This window comes from Malaya genurostris, chromosome 2, assembly GCF_030247185.1.
Source record: "Malaya genurostris strain Urasoe2022 chromosome 2, Malgen_1.1, whole genome shotgun sequence".
NCBI lineage: Eukaryota > Metazoa > Arthropoda > Insecta > Diptera > Culicidae > Malaya > Malaya genurostris.
The window spans coordinates 320663574-320690756 of record NC_080571.1 but is presented as its reverse complement, the minus strand read 5'-3'; the positions used below and the strand labels follow the sequence as shown (position 1 = coordinate 320690756).

Below are 27183 nucleotides of genomic sequence, written 5' to 3'. Positions count from 1 at the left end.
GACAGCCAAAGGATCTTTTCTAGCGCATTGCCGTAACCAATACGTTGCGCTTTTTATTCGGACACGTTGTCTTATGCATCGAAATTGCATGTATTTACACACATCTCTTATATATCCAACTTTAAATTTCTCTTCTCACTGTGTTAATGTGTTACATTAGTGCACTTTAGTTACCGCAAAGATTCAAGAGAAGGTTCCGAGTTCTGAGATTTGTTGTTCTGTCACGTTTGGCTATGGGAGAACTTGTATGTACACTTTCTGGAGAGGATCCAGTAGCTTATGCTTATGGTAGTTGAAAACAAATTGCTGTCTCAGTTGCACTTGATCTCGATTACTGTGAATTTCACACAGTGAAAAGTGCACAAATCTAATCAAACTGTTCTAGATTTGCACTAAACTAAGGATCTTTAGAAAACTTTTAGAATCATTAGAACGGCTGATTTTGTGTGATGCTCTCCACCGTTATCCTCTTTTCGTTGTTTTTTCACCAATGCAAATGACTGGCAGCTGTAACGTAATCGCTATTGTCGGAAGCGAAACTAGTTTTGCAAATGACACACAATACATCTGCTCGCAGTGGCGATAGAATCCAAACTGATCCAATTTTTAAGAGGTTTCTTTTTACGTGATTTTCACCCATTTTTCACTAATGGGCGATCCTAACGGCTATAAAAATAGCAGCATATAGAATTTAAATTTCGATTATTACATTTCAAATTTGCATTTCAGTGAAAGAAACTATCAGGATGTTCGGGATTCATTCCTGCCTTTCAGAAGGACTCACTACGATATTAAACACTGTTCGGAACATTTTTCTCGAACGATTTGTTGTACAGCAGCAGATATTTTGTTTTCTTCCTCAGAACGCGTTCTGATTGGCTGGTGTTGACATTGGTCAAATGAAACAGGTATTCCAATAGTGTACTATTGAAATACTTCAATGCTGTTACTGTACACGTTTAAGTTGAAAAATTTCGATTCTATTTGTAGTTAGATTATATAAATCTTTTCACAGATCACTGAGCTATGAGCTTTAAAAATACGAGAAAGGCAAACGCACCTTATGAATTATCCTCTTTGATACTCGTTTATACCAAACATTTCAGAAAAGTTTAATTTTGAATAATTTGAGATTATGTCACACAACTGAAAATTTTATCATAAAACTGTGATCATATTTCTGATAGTATGTAGCAAAAATTATGTTGATTCGTTAGATACAACAAGATATATTCACGATCAAAAACTTATCACTCTCTCAGAGGGTAATTTTTGAAAAGGCGCCCCATAGTAAAGTAAGTCGTATAGACGACAAAAAATTCCATCCAGAGATATATCATTATTTCATTGTATTGAAAAACACAAGTGAATAACCATTCCTCAATCTTTAGTTTCAACTCACGACGAGCATCTGATATCATACTACATAGGAAGTGCACAACCTCTAAACTTCATAGAAAATATTCTGTACTGTCTTAAATGTTGAATTCTTTTGGGATTAGATAATAATTCACATTGAAACGGTTTAAAATATACTTCTGCAACGCGATCCAAGAGTTATAATACTCTTTTGTTTTGTTTAGAATGAGCTACAAAATACAAACCGATTCGCACCCTTTTGAAACCGTTTTGTCGACCTAAGGCACACGGAAGGCATGAGATAGGAACTTGTGAGCAATTCGAATCATGTTTTGTGAAAATCTGTTTATCCGTTGCTGAGAAATCAACAAGATCTGCCAAAAAATAAATTTATCATAAGGTTTCATAAAAATTTGCACCACGTTTCGCCATCACTTGTGAAAAAATACTCGTGAAATTGAACATTTTTCACTTATAGCGGTGATAAAGCGAAACTGGAAGTCGGATCCGGATATCGGTTAAAAAGTTTCAGAGAAAATGAGGTGCGCATTTTTTTTATTAATTTGCACATATTTCCTCGTAACTCCGAAACCGGAAGTCGAATCCATATGAAATTCAACAACTTTGTATGGCATCATACGACCTTTCATTTGAATCTTGTGAAAATCGGCTCATCCATCTCTGAGAAAGTTGTGTGACACACATACACAGATATTTTGTGATCTCGACAAACTGAGTCGAAAGGTATATGACACTCGGCCCTCTGGTTTTCACAGCGATTGCATAGCCTTTCTATATGAAAAAGGTAAAAAGTATTTTCTGAAATCTTAAAAATTTAAATTTTCGTCTTAACAACTTCGAAAACTTCCATTAAAAAGATCCGCATAACTTTGAAAATTTGAATGGAAACCATCATAACTTCTAAAGTTTTCATAAAAAACGTCACTTAAAAACGCATAAAAGATTTGAGTTTGTAAGATCAATTATTGCTTAATGAAATTGAAATATTTTATCAATAACAAAATGAAATGAAATTATTAATGTTGTTGGCAAACAGTTACAGTCTTTTACATAAGAGCGTGGTCACTGTTGTGAGCAAATGAAAAGACTCAACATGAAAATACTTTTGAACATTGTTTCATTATATCAAAAACTTGAATGCAAATACATTAATAGCAAGTCTAATCCCATTCAGCGTTAATAATGGCTTGACACCTTCGACGCATACTTTAAGTGAGACTGTGCGCGTATTCGTCTTAAAACGACCTCCAAATTTGTGAATTCGTCGAACAAGCTGTTTCAAATTGTGTGGTCGGATTTTCCCATGCTTCATCTTCATTTGAGCCCAAACGTTCTCAATTGGATTGACATCGGGCGACTGAGAGGGCCAATCCAAGATCACGACACCATTTTGCTCCTTTGCCCATTCAAGACGTATTTGAACAGGTTTTTCACTCAACATCGGTTGAAATTTCAAATTATTCGCGATCAAATGTCTGCGGACAGCTCCGTGCAATATATTTAAACTTTTTTGGTTAATTTTTAAGCACCTTCACGTTAAGTTAATGTCGGATTCTTCAGAAACAGGTTACTAATCACTTTTTCATCTTTTTCCGATAATATACCGCGATTTGCAAAGTCGTCGACATTTTTCACCTCCACGATTCACCCACTTACTCACAAACTATTTCGACTTTTGCATGTATTTCGCCGCGGCTGCTTCGGTCATTTAGGGATTTTTGGGATTTTTTGATCGCTGCCTTGAAGCGCGTAGCGTACGCGATACTTATTTGGGAAAATGCTGAAATCGAATTGTAAACAATAGTCAGCTGATTTATTCTCGCATTGCATCAAGGACACTGCTGCCCTCTGTGTTAAAAAAAATATCACACCATCCCACTTTACCGATCGCGAGTAATCGTGCACGGAACGAGCGAAATTACCTCTGCGCCTAATTCGTATTACTGTTTTTGAACGAGTTGATTTTAACAGCAAAATTTCGAAAATAACCATAAAACTAGTTAAAATTGAGAATTTACTTTGCTGAAAAAAACTCTTATTTTTAGAGAATGTGTTTAGTTGGCAAATATCCTGGACACATACCAGCAATATTTCAATCCAACGCGAAATTCTCATTGACAACTAGTTTTGTTATTAAAATGAGAAAATTTGTTTCTATTCATCAATCTCCATCATTACTGAAGAGCAGCACAAAGAAAACAAAAATGAAATGGGTTTTATTAACAAGTTTATTAGCCAAAAACTCATGAGAAGTGTCAAAGCAAAACAATCCATTAAAAGCTAAAAAGGACAGTCTTGTTAAAACTGCTTGCAAATTGTTTAGATGTTTTTCGCATGCGTTACACTATATCCATATATAAATTTCATAACCGATTTGTAGAAATGACGTAAACTCTTTTAACAGCGTCGAAAGTGTATTTATTCAGAATTTGTGCGCATTTGAAGCGATTGTGCGTAATAATGTTTTTACGCGGAACAGTGAAGTGAGTTTCGAATGTTGCACTCTAATTGTACATGTCAAATGATGTTTTTTGTATCTTCCAACCTTCTCGGCTACGAAATCCGATGTGCTACTTGTATTCGGTTTTTGTTTTCCGAGTGCTTAAAGTTTTTAGTGAGAGAGTCGATTTCGCGAAGTCGAATGAAGAAAACAGCGAATTAGAAGAAAAATTTTCAAAACGAAGTTTATGTTTTGTTTATGTCGTTTTCTTCAATACAACATCGTATTTATACCTGCCAATATAGAAAAGACAACCGCGACTGAAATTTTTTTCGGTAGTAGTGTGCCATCTAGTGGCTAGTAGTCATTACGGTGTTAACATTTTTTCGGTGACTGAGCGTCATATATCTGCAAATGCAGAAGCCAATTCAACCAACGTTTTATTTATCTAATTCAACTAAAAAATTAGATAAAAAAATGACAGCACGTTTAATTGGTGAATTCAACTAAAAAAATAACCATTTCAACGAATATTTTAATATTATTAAGGGAATTAGAATTAAAAATATGAATTAGCAAAAGTAAGAGTTTTTTAGTTGTCTCAAAAAATAACTAACTAAAATCAGAACGAATCAACGAATTTTTTATCCAAAATGCTGATTTCGGTCTTTCCGTGTGATCACGCTCTTATGTAGCAGACATTAGTAGCATTTCTTTAGTGAAATATCAAGTTTTACCATGAAGGCATAGAAAAATAAGGTCAAGATATAATGACTTTTACCCAGAGTCAATGGTTCGAGTAGTTTTCTATTTCAATAGCTGATTTTTATCGTTCCCAAATTTTGCTTCCAATTATGGGAATGTGCCTCATATTACTTGATTCAGAACGTTCAAAGGGCTATGTGGGAAGAAAATGAAAGTTCAATGAAATACATTTCGCAACTAACGTAAATAGCGAACATGATTTATTTTTCATGGAAGAAGAATTATAGCTTAAGATAGAGATCATTTCCATCATAAAATCATGAATAATAATCAGGAATTGATGGAATGACAAAAAGTGGGTGGGTAATACCAGAGGTATAACTTGGTAACGTGAATCCGAATAAAATATCGTTTATTTGGGAACACTAATAAGCGCCGGCCATGTTTTCTGCAGCATCGGACGGAAAATCTCAGCCAAACTTTTGTGCTTCAGAAAATTACGCCACGAAACTGACCATTTACAAAGCGCTCTTTAGACCAGTTCTTCTCTTCGGCTATGATGCTTTGGCTGAGGATCAACGGCATTAGATAGGAAGTTGTGCGCCCCTTTCTTTTGACGATCGTTTATAAAATTTCATTCTACGGATCGGAATCGGTTTCTTTACATTTTTTAGTTAGACACTGACACTTCAGACAAAGTTGATAAACAAGAAGATCCTTGATTGATCTATAATTTACTTGAAAAGAACAAAGTGATCTAAATGCTTTTTTCCCCACCTTTTTATGCAACTGCTTACATCTCAACTCCGTCTTGTTTCCATTTCCCATCGAGCACTAGAGACTGTAGCAGCAGGCTACTGTTGCCACCGCACGCAAATTGCATTTGAAACATCAAAGTGAACCCATTCCGCACGCATGAACGACATCAAAGGTTCATTTTCTTCGCCAGAAGGTCATCCAACCCGCTGCACAAAAGGTGGCTTCTTCTCGGCTGCCAAGTGTAAAATTGGAACAATAATAGAGTGGACGCAATTCCCGTATCCCACCCAAAGTCTAGACTTCAGTCTCGGGTAAACCGCGCGACTACAAAGACCAGTTTCCAGGGACACACGTACAGCAATCCGCTATTGCGCCGCATTCTGAAGTTCAAACGACCTCCACAAACTTCCAGTCTGGAATCAGTAGCAGGGCGGAAGCAATCGGTCGAATTTCGTTTCGAGCTTTCTTTCCTTAACTTTTTTTCTACTTTCTGTATATAAAACCGAACCGGTTATTTCTCCAATATTATATTGGAGTACGGGACGGATATCGTTTGGTGATGTCTAAATCAAATTGGGATTCATCTGAAAAAACGCCATTCTTTAACTGCCAGTGCCAACAAAAGCATTTCGAGTTTTCCCCAGCCATCCGTAGGGATGAATGAATGATTCCAATTTGCATAAGAATCCGCCGTTTTGTTAGACCGAAAGCCATTATACTATCAAACTACCGGGTGTCTCCGCCGGTCAGTTGTTTGAAGAAAAAGAAAAATGTCGAACGATCGATATTGGTTCCGCCGATGGCGATGTGACTGCGGCGATAAATTTCCGGAAAAGTTTTCACTGGAGGGACTGTTCAGATATTGTGCTTCTCATCGTGCTTCTCAATGATGCAGGAAAATCGGTGCTCAGTTCGACAACTTTAAGGTTTGTGTTGTACAAATATATGCATATAGGTGAGTGAGTAGCGGTGGCTAGACGGAAACAGCTACGTGATTTGCATGGCAAAACAGTGTTAGTTTGAATAAGTAAACGAGATGTTCGAGACGATCCCAAACACATGTTGCTGAAACTTTCAGCAAGCATCTATTGATGCATCCGACCGGCCGATGGTAAACATCCATAGATTAGTAGTAACCAGAAGCATTATCCCGAGTATGTTTCCTTAAGTAAGCTTTTAGCTGATGATAAAACTTAGCTCTCACGAAGCATGATGTAATGAGTCGCGTATGCACAAACAAATCCCCTGTTCAAACAATATTCGACTCACTGGATGATAAGCTTGTATTAAGTATTCCATCTGCCTTCAATTGCCAGTTCACCGAACTTAAATTTTATTATCCTCGAGAGCTCCTAATAGTCCTTCTACTCGTTATTGTAATCCAGTCAGGGTCTCATTTTTGCCCTGATTAAATACCATTTTCCTGTTTCTCTTGACCGCTCCCGCCCTCGCAGCATATTTTGCGTTCCTTTCTTAATTGAGCAACGCTCACCCAGACGGGCCAGGATGTCGGCACCGACGAGGGGATCTAGAAGATTTTCTCGAATGCTTGCAGCAGTAGTAGAACTCCGACTGGAACAGGATCGGGTCACCCTTGTGTTTGTTCGATCCGGTGCGGAAAGTCTTTCGTCTGTCCGGGTCCGTTTATGGCAGACAACAAAGAACAGGTGCGAAACGAATACGCCGAATACGGGAAAATCCGGTCGTAAAAAATTTTCACCATGATTCTTGTTTCCGTTCTGCTAATTATCTTTTCATGCTATTATGATATTTTGCAGTTTTGTTCACTGTAATATAAAATATTTTTACCACCGGCGAATGACCAAACGGTTAAATCCGAAGTCAATTAAACGAATAATAATAATAATAATAATAATAAAATATCTTGAATTATTGCAAATCGTTCATCGACAGCCGTGTATTCAATCTGTCTCAAGTTAACTTTGATTATTTCCTGAAAAGCAAAGGTAGTTATTTTTCAATCGAACCACGACGACTGATTTCGTATATCAAGAAATTCCTATTCCAAGCATTCAGCCCCGCCTAATTGCATATTTTGCATCAAATGGATCCATATATTAGAGCAAAACATTGAATCGCCTATAGGTGTGAATTTAATGTTTATATTTTATCAAACAAGTGTCAATCAGTGAGTCTGACCATAAAACTAATGATTTTATAAAAAGAAGTTTTTTTTATCTAGGTAACACTCCAAATACCAAGCCTATAAAAAATTGGAACGGTAACTTTGAGCTGTCATATCTCAGCTGTTTTTCAAAGAATCTCAATAAATTTTACACCCTCGAATTTTGTGAAGTTCGTAGATTGATTCAAAAACTTTGTAGGAGATGATTGGTAAAGAAAAACCAATGAAAATTTGATTTTTCCCGTTCCAGGTTTTTTCACGCGCCCAATATGCCCTATCTGCTTTCCTATTTTCTTTCCTTTGGCATAAACGTCGAATAGAAAATATTGAATACATTCAACTTTACCGAGTCATAACTTTGTTGTTAGCCAACCGATCTTCAAAATTTGTTCATCATTGGAAAGGTACTACTTCCAGAAATGAAATGCACTGAAAAAAACGAAAAATAGGGTTTTCTACCCAAACTTATAATAAAAACTGTAGATAGACGACCTGAGAAAAGGTGAGACTTTTTACAATGATCGTAAATATCTCGAAATTCAAAACGATGACTTATATATTTTTACACATCATTCGATTGCTAGTGATACCAGCTACAATTCTCGCTCAACTACCATTCCTGCACAATCAAAAGAAAACATTAAAAAATCGATGAATGTATGAATATATATGAGATTTTCTTTTTTTTTCACATGTTTGTATATAACTCAAAAATTAAAGCGATGACATGTACATTTTTTTATTCAAAATATTGGAATCATTACCAGAAACAATGTATTGATGATCAAAATTATATAACCGTGCAAAGAATCTCAAGAAATTTGGTACAAATACAGAGAATTTCTATTATTGGGAAAATTTTGCAAAAAAAAAAACAACTCAAAACTTTGAAATTTTATGACATATATTTTTTTATTATTTTAGTTGGAAATTTATTATGAACAAAATTTACAAAAAAAACTGAAACTTGGGTTTCACTGAAAATGTTAAAAATTTTGGTAAATATACCTAAACTCTAAAAATAATTATGTTTTTGTATTGGACAAGAGATCTAAACAATTTTTATGCACAACCCAAACGCAATTGATAACTACTAAAATTTTTTTTGTTTTAGGTTTTCCATAAAATCTCAAAAAACGATAGAAGTTCGGAAATTTCAAAATTTCTAATATATATTGCGTTCCAACGTTTCTGCAAATAAAAGTGAAAATATTGGAATCCGTTTTGATTTCATCTGTTTCAAAGAGACGTAGAATTTGTTTTTTTATTAATAAAATGAATTTTGTGACAACACAAAAATTTTAAATTATTTCAATGGCTTTGTACAATAAGAAAAAGAACGTAAAATTATATGCATTCCATATTCTAACCCATGGCAAAAGAAACCAACAACAATTAAAAAAAATTATTGCTTGATTTTTGTTTTACAAGCAATTAAGAACAAAAACATATATCTTAAATTTTCCGCTATCTTAAACGACATCATTTATAATCGATAGAATACTAAAATTTAAATATCACAAACTTAGTATTATTTCGGAAATTGTATAGAATTCGAAAATTATTTGAATTTTCTATTAGTAAACAATTCCGAAAAAGTAAAATTTCCGAATTTAGCACAAAAAATCACACGAAATTAAGTAAAACCTGTTTTTATCCACCTAGTGGTGTAATGATGCCCTTCTCATATTTCTCTTATTCTCATATAAAAAATGTATTCTTCAAACAGTTTTGTTTGGTTTTTGAAAAACATGAAAGCTAGTGCATGAACTAGTGTAACCTACAAAATGAAACAGTTCTCAAGTCGGTTAGGCCATCTTTCTCAGTGAAGTGAGTTCCGCTATTTCAGGTACTTATGAAACTGGAATCGCCCCGAATATTGGCTTTGCAGCAGCCTTTGCGATTTGCACCAATCTTTTGCAGCTTACAGTTGTCTTCGTCTCGAAAAACAACCTCTTCGTTTGAATGCTTTTTACTGAATGAAACCCTACACCTATGTTATCAGAACTAATTGGCTCAGGTGGCATATTCCCCTAGTTATTTGGAGATTTGTGCCTTGCCGTAGCTTCTCATCAACTTCCTGATGGGAAGGAAAGGATAAAAGGAACATGGGAGTGAATTGGGAATTGAGTGAGGTGAGAAAACAGCACAAAACATAAAGAAATAAATCGTCCTGCATCCCCGAAAGGATGCTGAACGATCTGCAGATGCCAAAATGCACTGTTGATAAAACCTCCAACCACCGAGAGGCCTTAGATATTTTACAAAAGCGACACCATTCTGCATTCCTAGAAGAATGCAGAACGATTTCTTCCCGAATATGCACTTGAATTAATTAAACACTTTAGAAGACAAAAATACCTTATTTTCATATATAGCAAATAAATGACTTACATGATACGAATATTTTTCAATGAAAAACCCCAATGTTTGAACATAATTTAAAAAAATTTAAAAAATATCTCCTCCGCCTTTTTTTGCTCAAAAATATTTTTTGTCAAATACAAGAAACGGATTTTTTTCGTTTGCCTCAATGTTAGATATAGCAGTTCAAAAATAACCTGTTTTTGAACTAGTTTTGCTCATAACTTCGGTTCAGAAAACGCTACCTGAATACGCCAGTCATTAAAAAATTAGTTTTAACAAACTCTGAAGGATGTTCAAAGATACCTGTACGAAAAAAGAAAAATATAAATGCTAGAGCAAAAAATCTGATTTTTTGAGGAACACCCTAAGTTGCTCTTTAAAAATAGCTGTAACACTAAAACCGTTGCAGATACTACTATGGTACCCTCAGCAAAGCTGCTCGATATAAGTTTGTCTACAATTTTGCCGAAGAATGCAGTCCTCTATCTCAATACATCCGGAAAATAAGTTTTAGATCACCTTAATAATAAGAGCCACCCTAATACCATGTACATCGACATATGGCTTATCTTCACTGATCATTTGTTTTGAAGACATCATAGCACTAAAGTATAAGGTTAAGCCACAAATGTTTTTGTCCCCTTAAATTGTGGATTCGGACCATTGTGCAATGCAATTCAACTCGGAAATTTTAAAATTTCTGATCTTTAACCTATTTTTTGAAATTCTACGGCAAACCTACAACAAAATCAGAATTTTAGTAGTTATCAATTGCATTAGGGTTGTGCAAAAAAATTGTTTAGATCTTTTATCCAACTATTTTTAGAGTTTTAGGTTATTAACTAAAATTTTTAACATTTTCAGTAAAATCCAAGTTTCAGTTTTTTTTTTCGTAAATTTTTTTCATAATAAATTTCCAACTAAAGTAATAAAAAAATATATGTCAAAAAATTTCAAAGTTTTGATTTTATTTTGTTTGGCAAAATTTTAATTCTCTGTATTTGTACCAAATTTCTTGAGATTCTTTGCACGGATATATAATTTTGATCATCAATACATTGTTTCTGGTAATAATTCCAATATTTTGAATAAAAAAATGTACGTGTCATCGCTTTAATTTTTGAGTTATATTCAAACATGTGAAAAAACAAATGAAAAATTTATATATATTTATAAATTCTTCGATTTCCTAATGTTTTCTTTTGATTGTGCAGGAATGGTAGTTGAGCGAAAATTGTAGCTGGTATCACTAGCAATCGAATGATGTGTAAAAATATATAGATCATCGCTTTGAATTTCGAGATATTTACGATCATTGTAAAAAGTCTCACCTTTTCTTAGGTGTTAGTTTTCATTATAACTTTGGGTAGACAATCCCATTTTTTCATTTTTCTTAGTGCATTTTATTTCTGAAAGTAGTACCTTTCCAATTGTGAACAAATTTTGAAGATCGGTTGACTAACAACAAAGTTATGACTCGCTAAAGTTGAAGTTCTCAATATCCGATTCGCGATGCAGGTGCCGCATGAATGCAGATAGGGCACATTTTGAGCTTGAAAAAAAGACTTGGAACGGGAAAAATCAGATTTTCATTAGTTTTTCCTAAACGATCGTCAGTAATGATATACTTAAAATAATCTACAAACTTCACGAAATTCGATGGTGTAAAATTTATCGAAATTGGTCAAGTCACAACTGAGCTATGATAGATCAAAGTTACCGTTCCAATTTTATATGAGGCTTGGTGCTCCGCGTAACGTTTTTAGGCTTGGTATTAGGAGTGTTAATCACTTTTCTGCTGATTTTTCTTCTGGACTCAAAAATTGCATCTTCATGGCAATGTAAACCGTTTATCAAAATGTCCTACCAGAATGAGTACATAAATTTCGAAAGCAAAATACGACCAACCAGCCCCGATCTCCCCTAAGGATGCTTTCTTCTTCATCGAGCCGTTTATAATCGTTTATTATCTCCACCGTAGCTCAAAGGTAGAGTAGTTCCACGGATTGCAGAATGTGTACAGATTCAAAATTTTTCCATTGTGGGATGTGTTTTTGCAAACCGTATTTTTCTTACTGGATATTGAAAAAGTTTTTATCAGTTCGTGCTTGTTTGTTGACGATAGCATTCTCCATGATGTTGATGATGAATCAATGATATGACTGTTTCCCACTCCCGCAGTCCAAAACACAAACATGAACTAAATGATAAAAATCATAATCTTCGCATTTTATTGTGACGTTTTAACAATTTAACTGCCCTAAAAGCTTTTCAAAAATTTGCAAGTTTGCTAGTTTGTCATCTTTTAAACTTCCGAAAAAAAAGAATTCTCTCAATGAACTCAATTTATTCGTGCTCAATCAGAAACTGAAATGAACGCTGTAAATCTTACACCGTCGTCGTTGACGTCTGTCCAATTCCTTTTTAGGTGTTGGGACAAGAAAAGCTTCCGACCTTTGAGCTTACAAAGGATGCAGACGGAAGGCTATTTCTGCACAGATTTACCGACACGACGCTACACTTTAAAATATTCATTTTCAAGTGTGATATGACCAATGATCATTTATATATTTTTCTATCACACTATTGTCTCTGATTCATTGTACGAAGAAAAATTGGTTCCGCATCGATATTTTTCTTCACCTTATCATGATTCATTACAAATGCCTCGCAAGCTTCGAGAATCGAATGAAAATCTGATGGGTGTGGATTTTTATCCCTCTTCCGAGTCTCGTAATTCGATTCGAGTGGTTACTATTGAAAAAGGTCGAACGAGATCAATTGGAAGCGAAATGCTATAAATATTATGTGTGTTTGAAGAGGATTACAGAACAATAGCACTGCCTATTTCAATGTTAATTGCGTTCAACTTCAAATCATAAATTCAGCGATCATCCGTTTACGATAATCGGTGTCATGGTTAGAAGTTTTGCATTTTCACTAGGTTTTATTTGTTCGGCTTTGTTTTCGACTTCCAATGTGGGTTAATACCAATGCCGATGAATAGCCGCCGTTCCAGATTTTCATATTTCCGTTCTCGACGAACATGAGCACTAATGGTTCACAAATCACTCGTTTGTAACAAAACCCAGCCAGTGCTAGTCATGGCGAGGGTGTGATTCCGTTTCGGGAAATGAATAATTAAAAACTCACATCCAATAATCGCACGTTGCATCGCGATATTTGCATCTCCCCTTGCTATAATTAGGGTTGCCGTACCGATACTAGCTCCATGCATAAATTATTTTCTTGGCCTTACTTCTTCGATTCAGCAGGCGAAAAGTTTGATTCTACTCGAGTAACACAATTGTTTAAGATTATAGTTATTCAGCACTATTAGGTATGCTCACTTAACACAAATTATTGTTTGTAATCAAAGTCCGGATATTAAAGTGTTCCGGTGACGATCCGTTATCGCTGGTTGAAAAATTGATCATCCAGTGGGAATAGAATGGGTTTTTTTTTTCTAGAAGGATGAACATAAGTTCAATCCCCCTATTTATGCCATCACGGTGGATGGTTTGGAACAAAGCAAAAGTTTTGCGAGACTACACCAGCTTGAAAAAAAAAATTACAACGATGTGTCAATGACATTTACCAGTAACCGTTGTGATTTCCATCAACCAGAGTCACTATCATGGCGAACAGGTTGTTGAAATGGAACAGAGCTCGTCATTGACCGTCAGTCGACTGGTGACGACCAGCTGACTGCTGTGTGAGAACTGGTTTCTAGTGCATCTGACTGTGCCTTTGTTTCTCGACTAATCTGTTTCTAATTGAGCTTGAATTGTCATAGCGTTTTTGTTATATATCGAATTGAAACAGTTTTTTTAATCAACGCAAATCCTAATCAAAATCAAAATGAATATAACTATTTACTTATCCAGACATCAGTGCAGTTTTTGATACAAGACCTAACTTGAGTGAACACCCAGTCGGTTTTTGTAGTGAACACAGTTTTCTCTTCCGGCGGATTTGACTCGACAGAACCAACCGGAGAACGGAGATGAAATGGAAACCGAATTTTTTTTCACTCTCGGAAAAACGGCGGAACGGAAATGCTGAAATCGACAAAAAAAATCTACCGACTACCAAATGAGCGATGATTAATAGCGTAGTTTTGGTGTCGTTTTTTTGTCGTAGTTTTACTCGGTCTCATTCTTTGTTCTGCACTTCGTGCATTTGTCAAGAAATAAAACTTTTCGATGCTCAGCGTATGCATTAGTAGTTCGTTGCAACGATATGCCCTTAAACATCTCAGTTTAATAATTGAATTTCATATGTCATTGCCATTGATTGGAGTGTTTCAATCTGCAATTTTTTGTTATATACATCGGTACAAAAGCTATCATGAATGCCCAACTTAAGATAAACTTAGATCATAACATGTCATTTGGGACTCGATAATTTTAAATTTAGTGTGTGTGTGTGTGTGACAGAGAGAGAGAATAGGAGTACTGTGTGTGTTCAGATTGGTCTCATAGATAGATGGACCAAAATGCAACAAGTTTTTATTCTAATGAAAGGCGTAAAAAGATTTATTCAATAGAAATTGATAAGAAGAAAATAATTTATCAATTTTCATTGAATTTTATTAATATCTGAGTTCCGGTTCCAGAGCTACGGATTGATGAATGAGATGGGCTTTAAAATCCACAAATCACTTGTTTACACACAGTAACACAATCACAGTCTTCCAATTATATCGATTAATTAGTTTTGATAATTACATCGAAGTTTTCGGTGACCACGTTACACATGGGCTGAAAAGATCCTTGGTTCAAAATTAAATTATTCATTAACGTAATCTCCATCAAAAGTAACACAATCATTCCAGTGCAGCTCGAACATTTTGAAGTTCAATCCATTGTTTTGATTGACTTGTGATACGATGCGTTGTCTTGATGAAACAAAATTTTTTTCCGATATGCGGTCGTTTCTTTGCAATTTCAGCTTTCAAACGCTCCAATAACGCTATATAATATTCACTGTTAACGGTATCTCCTTTCTCAAGACAGTCGATAAATATTACACCACGCACATCTCAAAATACTGAGGCCATAACCTTTCCAACCGATTGTTGTGCTTTCGGGCGCTTTGAACTAGGTTAAGTGATGAATCCATGTTTCATCCATTGTCACATATCAATGCAAAAATTCCGGTTTGTCACGTTTAAACATGGCCAAACACTGCTCAGAATCATCAACACGTTCTCGTTTTTGGTCAACAGTGAGCAAACCAGTGGCACCCACTTTGAACAGAGCTGTCTCATAATAGAATGCTCATGCAATATAAAGCCAACACGTTCTTTTGATATCTTTACGACGTCTCACACTAACTCACGCAATTTCATTTTTCGATCATTCAAATCGATTTTGTGGATTTTCTTAATGTTTTCTGGTGTCATCATCGGTGTTTCTACGACCACGTTTGAAGTCAGCAAACCAACGTTTTTTTGTTGTTTCTGATGAAGCGAAGTCCCTGCGAAGTGACTGCGATAAAACTGGCGCCATCTATGTGTTAAGCCCGAGACTAATTTAGATTGGATGCCAAAAGGCTTAGATTTGCATGAAATGTCGAGATCTAGTGTCATCTCGAAAAAAAAGTTTTTTTTTTAGAAAAACCGACTCTTTGAGACTCTCTCGGAAATCTGAAATCGAATCGATTGTCTTAGAATTACATGAACGTGGAGATCTGTTGTTCATTCGAAAAAATTTCATGCAATTCTAAGACGTTCGGTATCAAAAAAATTTCGATTTCGGAAATCTTAAAAGTCCCAAGTAGATATTTGAAAAAAAAATTCTCTATAACATAAAATCTCGACGTGTCATGTAATTTGGCATAAATTTTTTTGTTTCGATTTCGGGAATCTCAAATTTTTTTTCAAGTCAGAATTTTTCGAAATCTCGACGTTGATTGCAATTCTGACATTAGGCTTCAAAAAAAATTGATTCGATTTCGAAAATCTCAATTTTTTTTAGTCCTAGATTTCGATTTTGCGAAATACAACATTTTTTCGACTTTAAAAACCTCAAAATTTGTTTTAAGTCATAAAGGTCAATTTTGCTTCAAATTTTTTTTTCGAGATCTCGACGTTTCACGCATTTTTGACGTTTGGCTTCAAAAAAAATATTTTCGGCTCCGAAAATATCAGAAATTCAGTCCTAGAGGTCGATTTTGCGAAATTCAAATTTTTTATCGACTTCGGAAATCTCTAAATTTTTTTTAAGTCACTATGACACTAGAACTCGACGTTGCATGCAATACTAACACATTTGACATAAAAAAATTTCGATTTCGAAAATTTCATGTTACTATTAACCGCTGGGCGGGCACCCCTTATCCAAATCCGATTCAGCTCAAATTTTGCATAGGAACTTATTTTGAGGTGCCTAAAGTTTCGAGCACGTTCCGAGTTTCACGAAATTAGAAATGACCCAAAAATATTGACACCATTGTACAATTTTTATGAAGAACTTTCCACTTCGATGCTTCGAACCGACAATACGCCTTTTTTATCCGCTCAATTTTCACCGAGATGACTGAACCGATTTCTACAAGATTACTCAATTGTCTGTAACTTTCGATTCCGGAGATATATAATGGTATAAGTGACATAAGCAACATACAGCATTTTTCTTCCGCTCAAAATACCCGGGAATATCTGAACCGATTTTTACAAGCTTAAGCTTGTTTGTAAGCTACTATTGGGTTGTGAATCAAGTTCGAAGATCAATTGGTTGTCACTTCCGGACCCGGAGATATAAAGATATAAAGGACGTAACCGACAAAACGTATTTTTTTATCCGCATTTTTTTTTAAGAAAGTAACCAATGATCAAGTTCAAATATATTATTGTCCATACTTTTTCTTTCAAGGATGTTGTCGAATGTACAGCGTAAGCGTTGAGTCACGCTTTTATAAACTAACCGAATGAATTTGTGTTAAAAATTAGCCTAAATTCGTGTCAGAAATTATTCTAACGAAAAAATATGTTTTAATGAGACTGTTTTAATGACAAGAGAAAGGCATTATTACACCTGTAGGTGGATTAAAAGATTTTTTTCTAAATGGAAGTCCTCCCAATCCGAACCTCATTATTAATCTGTTTTCGAATGATCATCTGCCTTCAAATGATCATAGCGTTTTATTCCTTGATTTCCTGAGTTACTCAATTGCTATGAATATGTAGTTCTACTTGTCAAGTGCTATTCAGTAAAGCTATATAAAAAGTGCTATTTCGGGATTTTCTTTTAGAAAAAGCGTTGAGACTAAAAAATGTCTGCTTCTTTTTTTAATAATTTTTAATTTGAAACCATGCACCACTTTATTCGCGACACTTGAGACTTTGCCCTGAACGAAAATAAACAAAAAAAAAAAAGAAAAATATTTCCTCTGGATAACTTTTAACAAAAAATTTAAATTTCGGCCTTATTTTGGGGTCTATATAAGCGCTAAACCAAAAACTAACAAAGCAATATCAATTCCCATAGCTCTATTGGAAATTGTATATACGCTGAAGATTCTGTGTAAGAAGAAATAAATCAAGTAAGGTTATTGTACTAAAATTGCGCGTATAAATTTTTAAGCACTCCAATTCTCTAAAAATTCTTTTGCGAAGTGATTTTTGTAAAAAAAAACTAATTTCTCTATCTGGCACACTAGATGCCGCTTTTAAATATCAGAAAATTACAAGCTTCCAATTAACATTTCTTTTTTCTCTTCTCATTACAGGTAAGAAAAATTAAAAAACTCAAGCTGCATGGACTCGTTGCAGCAGCGTAGGAATGAACTGCATGTACATTATCGTATCTAGAATTGGATGCACTTTTTTCAGCCATTCCTAAATGCATTACGTTTCGTCTTCGACTCATCCGTACTTTGACAGTTCACATTGAACTGCTGATGCAACTTATCGTTTCAACATAAACCACGTAAACCATGGGACTGAGACTTTCTGGTCGTCATAAGATTGTCAAACTGATGAATTGTTAGCGCACTAATAAGTCGTAAACACCACGTAATTGAAGAGGTGAAAATAATCATGCACTACTAAGCATTGGTTGTTTTGGTAATCAAATCCACTAAATAAGTCATTCCCAAAAGGGTCGATATCGCGTGTAAACACACGGTAGCGTTTAAGACATTTCGCTTCGCTGCCGCAATGGTAGGGTGAGTTTGGGAATCACTGCTCTAAATGAATAATATCTGATAACGACCAGAAAGCCGTTACTTGGTCTCGGTTTGGGCTCTCAGTAAAGGCATTGAACTTCGGTGCAAAATTTAATGGCATCCCATTGCTCGGAGATGACAAAAACGATTTTCACAAACATAGATTCAAATTAATGGTCTTATGGTTCCATACAAAATTCCAGAATATCATTTTGATGTGACTTCCGGTTCCGGAATTTCAAGGTTATATACACCAAACAAATGAAACAAATCGTCATTCACTTTTCTCAGAGATGGCGTGACAGATTTTCACAACCTTAGATTCAAACGAAAGGTTTCAGGATGCCATAGAAATATTCCTATTTTCATTGAGGTCAAACCACTGATTCCGGAGTAAATTTCAGGAATATTTTTTCATAAGCTACCTTCTTAAATTGGCTAGTGAATTTCTTTAGTTTGCAGACCATGAGATCCTGTACCAAATAAACCATTGAGAATCCCATAAATAATTTGCGGAACCATAATTTTATCCAAGATCGACCGGAACCTTTTTTCCTAAATTCAAATCGTCATTAAGAATCGTAACAAAATTTGTATGGTTAAATGTACCGAATGTACTATGCCGAGATTGAATAGATTTTCACAAACACAAATTCAAATGTAGTGTATCAATGTAGTAGTGTTATGCAACAGAAATCTTCAAAACTTTTTTCTAAATCTTTTTAAATTGTTGTATTTCGAGGACTTTCGGCTGTAATATATAAGTGAAAATGAATAATATAAGAAAGACATCATTACACCACGAGGTGGATTGGAACAAGTAATTGTGTTAACAAAACATAAAAAAATATTTTGAACAAATCAAATCAAAATGACGATATCCCCTTTTTAATTCACCTACTTGTGTGATGTTATCTTTCTAAACAACTTTTATAATTTCCATTTCGGACTTTTTAGCACTACTTCCCGTTATACCGGAACCGGAACAGAGGTTTGATCAGCCATCAACTAAAAAGATCTACAAATTGTATTGTTTGGAAAATTCCGTATCAATTTTTTATGTGTTGAAATATTTAGCACTCATCACTCTGTTCCTTTGAAACCGAAAGTCGTAATTACATTTAATACCAATCAATAGGACTATAGACAAATTTCGCAATTTCGCGCAAAATCGTATTCGCAGTTGGCAGCACACTCAGATTCAAATTAAATTTGCTGGACATAAAAACTTTGTAACAAAAAACGCTTTGCATGCTTTGTTTTTTTTTTTCTAAATTGATCCAAACAGTGTTTTGAAATAAGCAAAACTTTAAAAAAAATTTAAATGGTTATAGCCGAAAAATGTCATCCTACGAAAAAAGTGTTGCATTAGTAATTATGACAAAATCACAACAAAAAAATTCAAAAAATGTTGAAAAAATTCTTTACTGAGTGCTACATTGAAAAAAATTGAGTGTAAAAATTTAAAGTCGACTTACATTTAAAAACATGTTGAAATTTTGTTCCAACATAGGTGTTTATGTTCCCTACCAACCGTTCATATATTGCAAGATGTTTCCATCTTGCCATATATGGACAGTAGGTTAGGAACATTACCTATCTTAGGGCAAAATCCACTATAAATTTTTAAAAACAATTTTTTTTCAGTGTGGGACTCGATTAAACGAAAATCGCGCCAATGGTATTCGGATTTTGAAACCTTTTTCTTAGAAACTTGAAGAAACTTTCTGGGCTTTCTAGATTTTATCTCAAAAAAACACTTTGCATAGTAAGTTTTTCCAAAATTGATCTGAACTGTCTTTTGAAAAGGGGTCAAACTTTATTTCAAACGACAATAGTCGAAAAATGAGAAATCCTACAAAAAAAAGTGTTACACAAGAGGTTGCAACTAAATTCAGTCGCATAAAAATACTGAATAATTTCCAAACCAGTCCTACAATGAAAAAATTGATCTTTAAAATTTAAAGGCGATTCTCAAAAAAGGCGAATTTAAAGGCGATTCTGAAATTTTGTAACAAGATTAGTAATTATCTTCCCTACCATCATCCCATTGGTTGGTGGGCTTGACGGTATTGCAAACATCATCACATACAATCAATTAACGTTTTAATTTCATTAAGATATGCGTTACAGCTTTTAGCTTCATAATTGAATTATTGCATTACGCTCCAAACATCCGGGGTATGGAGAGGCCGGTAGGGCTTAACTGAGCTCTGTTTTATGTTTCATTTTCATACTTACGGCCCTTATTACCAGTGTGAAGTGGAAATTAAGTGAAGTGAACGTATCCCAATTGGGTTTCACACGATGACATCAAACGAACAGTAAACCGAATCCATCTTTGACGTTTATTGGTGGTTTGTGTACCATGGAGTACTGTGGAATGAGATAGAATATTGTAGAATAAAATAAAATAATAATGACTGAACCAATGAGCAAACCACTGATAGCTGTCAAACGATGTTCATCCAGTTTATTTTGTAAGGATGTCTGATGGGTGAGTTGCTGTGTGAGTGAAGCGTAAGAGGAAGTGCATGCAAGAACGGTAATAAAGGCCACCGATTCAACTCAGGACTAACGATCGACCAATAGTAGAGATAAATGTAGGGTGACGGTACCCCCTTTATCTCAACTCCATTAGTCATCTCATATACGAAAACCATTAGTTAAAGTGAGATGTGTTATTTCTGTTCGATAGATTGACCTCAAGAGTGAGATAAAATTAGAAGCATTCACTTCGAGTTTTCGCGTCGATATAACAACAGTATTGAAAAATTATTTTTTCTGCGGTATTGCGGTGTTATTCAAACTGATACTAAGGCAAAATACAGTTTTACAAACTAAAACTAAAGAGAAATAAAGGTTAACAAACGAAAAGTGAAGATAATAGATATAAGACACACGTTTCGGACTATTTCTATAATAATGGTTGTTCTGGCAAATTTCAATTGAAGAGAATATCCCGATTATTTCTTAGGAAATATTTTGTTGATTCTCATGAGAATGAATTTATTAAAGTTCCTCGACGACTAACAATGCTCATGGAATTTATCTCGAATGTAAAGAGTCGGCCGAATTTCTAATATTGTCGTTTCGTCCCTGGGGAACAATATGCATAACTAAAAGGTTTATAATGTGTAATAATTATTCTATATTGACGCAAAAATTCAAAACGAGAATACCAAATCTCATCATATCCTTTGAGTCAATCCAATGACTGAAATGGAAGATCTCACTCTAGCTGATAGTTCTAGCGACATGAGATGAAGAAGGTTTCCTATGTGTAAATTATAACAATAGTACTGATAAAATGGTTACAAAAACATCTTATTTTTAAATACTGCTGGCTAGAACGGGTACAATACCGATAGAATAGTTGAAAACCGCATATGCGGTACTTCCACCTATTTACATGGTTTCCGGTCTGATTCTAAATCCTGCAATCTACCTGCACCCCTCAAGTGCAAAGACTTCTCGAATACCTACCTCACATTCGGTTGGCTGTTGTTTCGTTCGTTCGTAGAACACAACCGTTCTTTTTATGTTCCACTTTTGCGTCCTTACGCTTTCACCCTCCTAATTAGATTCCAGGTACCGGAATGGGCCAAGCAAGTTTATGGTGCACCTTCCAGTTAGAAGGATATTTGTACGGAAATAGGCATTCCAATAAGACCATTCAAGGAGAAATGTTCAAGGACTGGTTCCAGCAAGAAAACAAAAAAAAACTTCTCGCTCCACGGTTTTTCGGAATCCCAACAGAATCGGTCACTACGCTAACGACCGGCCGGCACGCAAGATTTAATGGAGTCATTGCCAGCATCAAAGACCGCACACCGCCGCCGCCGTCGTCGTCGTCGTCGTCGTCTAAATGACAACCAATAAACTTCGTGTAGCCTACTAGCGATAACGCAGCAGTGACCTATCTGTCGGATCACAACACATAAATATAAAATCGCACTACTGGGTCAACGGTTTTAGTGTGTCAAGTAAATGTGGCGCGCCGTGTGTTGGCCTACTAGCGGCTAGTAACAATCGAAACGGGTAGGTTGATGGGACAGAAATAAATTGCCCCTCGTCTAAGATAGTCAACTGATTGTATGGGTGCCCTCAAATAACAGCCGTTTTCGGGCTATCATTATGAAGTGTGACATTTGTGTCAGCTATAATGTAGGTGGTGAGTGACTCGATAGGTTAGATATTTTAAATCCGTCTGTCTGAAATAAAAAAAAAGAGTTCTTGGAGATGCGGGGCATCGATCCCCGTACCTCTCACATGCTAAGCGAGCGCTCTACCATCTGAGCTACATCCCCTTGTGATAAATGCTGTGTTATTTGTCGATCGAGCCAGGCTCAACGCGTTTATAATTTACTACCTGCGGTAAAAAGGGGTCCAGGCGCAAGACAATACTTCTTCAATAGGCTTTTGTTATGAATATTTATTTTCTCTTTTTCGAGAGAATGAGAACTGAACGAAGACAATGGTTGTTTATAAGGTTTCGATATTTGTTCAATTTTGAGCTCGATCATCCCGCTTCAACTAGTTATTTGCCGTACAGGAGGCCTTTTAAAATATTCAAACCGTGTAGTATTTCTATTTTGTTGAGAGCTGGTACATATTTTGCCGATATCCTGAAAAAGAGTAAGGTAAATAACGTTATTTAAATTCTATGTATCTCCGTATTAGAAATCAGAAAGCATATTGCTGTTATTTTTGTGGTTTTATTTTTTTCGAATATTTTTTATTATACGTAAAAACAGAGTGACGGAATAATGGAATGAAATAATATTAGTGAGTATTTCGTTTGTTTTGGTATTTTCTAACGCTCGTATGCATTTTTCCTGTCTGTCGGTTCTTATCCCAAAAGAGAGGATACTCTCTTGCTTTATTTTTGGAAGTTTTTCGATAGAAGAAGAGTTCTAGTGCTGTAATTACATGGAAGCATTGGGATCAGACTTGAAATATTTTTATTATAATTTGAGTGAATACTGCATATTACTCAACCGATAAAAAAAATGTGTCCTTATATCGTACAGATTAATTATTGCTGGACATCTGACTACAACTGCTAAGCGATTGAGTTCTCTTCAGTGATGAGGCCTACTTTTGGTTACCGTATTTGTAGCAAAGATAACCCACACGTCGTTAAAGAATTCCCTCTGCATCCCGATAACTGTTTAGTGCAGTCTATGTGCTGATGGAATCATCGGTCCTTATTTCTTTAAAAAATGAGGAACGACGACGCGTTACCGTGAATGGAAATCGATACAGAACCATGATCAATGAATTTTTGTTCCCAAAGCTTAAAGGATATGGATGTGGACGAAATGTGGTTTCAACAGGATAGTGCCACTTGTCATACTGCGGCCGAAACAATCGACTTATTGAAAGAACATTTCAACGACAATATTATTTCGATAAATGGACCGGTGAATTGGCCTCCGCGTTCGTGTGATTTTACGCCACTCGATTATTTTTTGTGATTGGCTTATTTGGATTAACCAGCAGCGATTGATGCTTTGGAAACTAATATTCAATGTGTCATTGCTAAAATCCGCCTTCAAATGCCTAAAAATGTGATCGAAAATTGGACTTTTCACAATGACCCTTAAGAAAAATAGCAGTGGCGGCCATATGCCCACAATCATATTTAAATGTTAAATGCCAAGAAATTATCTACCAAATAAAAAAAATGTGACCATTTTTTATAATTTTGCATGTTTAAATTTCAAATCAGCAAGCTGTTATAAAAAACACCATTTAGAAATGTCACTGTGAAAACTGACTTTTGAACCGAGGCCCGGAAAGCCGAGTGTCATACACTATTCGGATCAGTTCATCGAGATCGTAAAATGTCTGTGTGTATACGAGTAAAATATGCAGTAAAAACCGATTTGTACGAAAATTAATTCATGTGGGAGGTTACTTTCCCATATAACCCTATTGAATTGTACCGGTTCCGGAATTACACTGTGATATGTGAAAAAATGCAAAAAATATGCATTCAATTTTCTCAGAAATGGCTGAATAAAATCAACATCAACAAACTTAGCTTCAAATGTAAGGTTTTGCAATTCCATAAAATGCTATAAAACTTTATCTCGATACGACTCCCGGTTCCGGAATAACAGTTATCATCCTGCAAGAAAAATGAATTTAATTTCATATTGCACCAGTATTTTCATATACATGACCACGTAAAAATTAGTAAAGCCCTCTGAACTGGATCAGGTCATTTCGCCGAAAGCCATTTCGCCATCAATGAATGATAATATGTAAACGCCAGTTTTGTTGACCTACAATTGTACATCTAAATTAAGATTGATTCATGAACCTCAGAACGGAGTAAACTTGTTGACTATTAGCCACTAAGCATCAAAGCAATTGCATTTTCTGCTTACTAAGTGAAAAAATATCTAATGCGGCTTCGCCATATCGATTTGGTTCGTGTGCTGTCCGACTCCGCTCTTTCGGACCTAACTGAAACAAAGAAACCTAGCTTCGAGTAGACCGGGCAAACGACGGTTACTTTTTTTTTATTTAAAAGATATTTTTATTCAGGCCTATTTGCGTACAAGCTTTACGTGGCCGATTGAGCCTATTTTTTAAATAAATTTTTTTTTGAATTGGATCTCGTCACCCTTTTTCTAGGGGAAGAGGAGCTTCCATTTCCCTCCTGCTAGGATTGAGGGCACTTCGTTCGTGGTTCGTCTCGTCATCCATTGCCCCATTGATGGTATTGTTGTCGATTTCCGTCTTCTTTTAGTTGCTAGTTGCTGTAGATGCGCCTTGTTGTACATTGGTTGCAATTGCTGGTTGGTTGGAGGGTAAGTTTGTTAACTGCAGCAGGTGTACTTTGTTCTATAAAGGATGATGATGAATTCGTTGAAGGGGATGCTTCATTGTTGTTGGTGGCTGTCACAGGTGTACTCCTTGTCCAGTTTATCACATGGCTTACCGTAGTGAACAGCTTTTTGGCAATATTGACATGTGGCCATATGATTGTCATAGGTAACAAGTGATTTGGAATTCTTGTATCTTGACCGAAAATCACATAAGAAGGTATAGAAGTGTATGCGTAATAAACGTACGTCATTTAGAATACCAAGGAAAAAATTCTTCCACTTTTCTTTTTCGATAGAGAGAATCTCTCCGTATTGGGACATAGTTTTGCCAATATATGAATCAGTGACGCTTGAGGGAAGATCATGCACACGTACTTCTATAGCACTATCTTCCATATATACTGGAATGTTGTACTTAATGTTCTCGTGCTCCACATAGTGCACATTGTTATTGTCTTTTGCGAATTGAATTGCATCTAACTCTTTATAAAACTGGATGTAAACAACATTATTCGTCTTATTGCATTGAAGTAAATGCACACGTTTAATGTCAAGATGCATTTGATCCTTAAGTAAACCTTCAAGTTCTCGTATCGAAGGTCGAATTTTGCACTGCCTGAAGTCAACAACAATTGTATTCTTTCGTGTCGGCTGTAGCTTTTGTTCGTTTGGTTCACTCATTTCGAGATCGTTCTATTGTTCACTACATAATACTGTACTTGGTTTCTTCTGTCCCGAACGTAAGCGGTTTTGTTTTATCGACTGACTTGGATGAGATGTGAAACCGAACTGAAACGACGGTTACATGTTTGTATGCGTCGCCTCGGCAGCTTTATGCCTTATGAATGCTTTATGCTTTATGAAGCTTCGTTTATGTGGCTGCGCCACATCAGTTATACAGGAAACATAACACACAAAAAAAATATGATGTATTCGAAATGAAAAAAATGCAATAAATATACTACTATTCAATGATTGACGTAATTCTTAAATATAATAAGTCGATTAGTATTTCATATTTTAAGTTGTAATCATTATTTATAAGAGGACTGTTGCTAGAAAACACTGATCAGTCGCTATACCAGCAAATCAGTAGGCAAATTAAATACACTGAGGTATCTCTTTAAGTGGGGATATGTACCGCGTAATAAAACCGCACAAAGAGTCATGCATTTCTAAGAAAAAAAACCTGTTTTAATCCACGTTACGCAGGAATTTTGTATGGGACCACAAGACCTTTCATTTGAATCTAAGTTTGTGAAAATCGGTTCAGCCATCTCCGAGAAAAGTTAGTGCAAAAAACATTATATACACACACGCATACACACACAGACATTTTGCGTACTCGACGAACTGAGTCGAATGGTATATGACACTCGGCCCTCCGGGCCTCGGTTCAAAAGTCGGTTTTCACAGTGATTGCATAACCTTTCTATATGAGAAAGGCAAAAATAAGAAAACCGGATGAATTTGAAAATTCACGTAAAAAAAACCGGTAGCTTTGGAAATCCATGTAAAAAGCAGCAAGAAACCGCATAGAAAACCGCGTAAAAAAAGACCTCAGTGGAAATTTGAGTGTTTACCCAAATATAATCAAAGATCTTTTCGATAGTATGGACTCGGAAGAAAAAAATCGATTTTTACAGTTTAAAACACATTAATTTTTAAACCTATCATAATTAAGTTGCCATCATTCTAATGCAGGAAGTAATATTAGCATGTTGAGAAACGACTTCTGTTTTAAAGGAAACGTGAATATGTAAAGTTATTCATAGTTTACATGAACGAAAAAAAAAGATTTAATTTAGAAGATAACGTCAATGAGATTTCATAGTTTGAGAATGAAGCACAACTTGTTTCGTGAATTTCAATATTTACTGAATGAAGAATTTTCGGAAGAGAGAGAGAGAGAGAGATGAAAGGGAAATGCGGACGTGTAAGGTGCTAATCTAGCCACGGAAATTGAAAATAACACCTCAAGCCAGGCAGGTACTATTTCCGTCAAATGTCGGAAATGTCGGTTAAGCTGTTCTAGTTTATATTTTGCATGTATGTTTCTATCAAAACCTTCCCAAGCAACCCAGATGCTCGGTAGTAACTGAAAAGAATCCGAAATTTCAGGATCGCGTAAAGTCTAGGAGCGTATTTGGCAACTCAAAATGAATGATTTATTTTTCATTCGAACGCTTGTACGGAAAGCTTGAGTTCCAGACTGCATCGAATGACGACTGGCAACGGATTGGGATTCCGAAAGCCAATTCTGATTAAAGCTAATACGACTTTTTGCATATCTTCAGCAGTAACAAGAGGATGTAAACCGGATAAGTAGAGCCAAAACTTCGGTGTATGTATCGGTGGTTTCAGAATGGGTA

At 35.4% G+C, this 27183-nt stretch overlaps 1 protein-coding gene and 1 non-coding gene across 7 annotated transcripts in view; one reads left to right on the top strand and one right to left on the bottom strand.

Moving 5' to 3' along the window:
* Positions 1 to 27183, top strand: part of LOC131431279 (disintegrin and metalloproteinase domain-containing protein 10) — a 235095-nt gene that overhangs the window by 69222 nt on the left and 138690 nt on the right. The gene's annotated exons all lie outside the window — the stretch shown is intronic.
* On the bottom strand, positions 22207 to 22279 carry Trnaa-agc (transfer RNA alanine (anticodon AGC)). Its single transcript has one exon. It is a non-coding gene; the product is annotated as a tRNA-Ala (tRNA).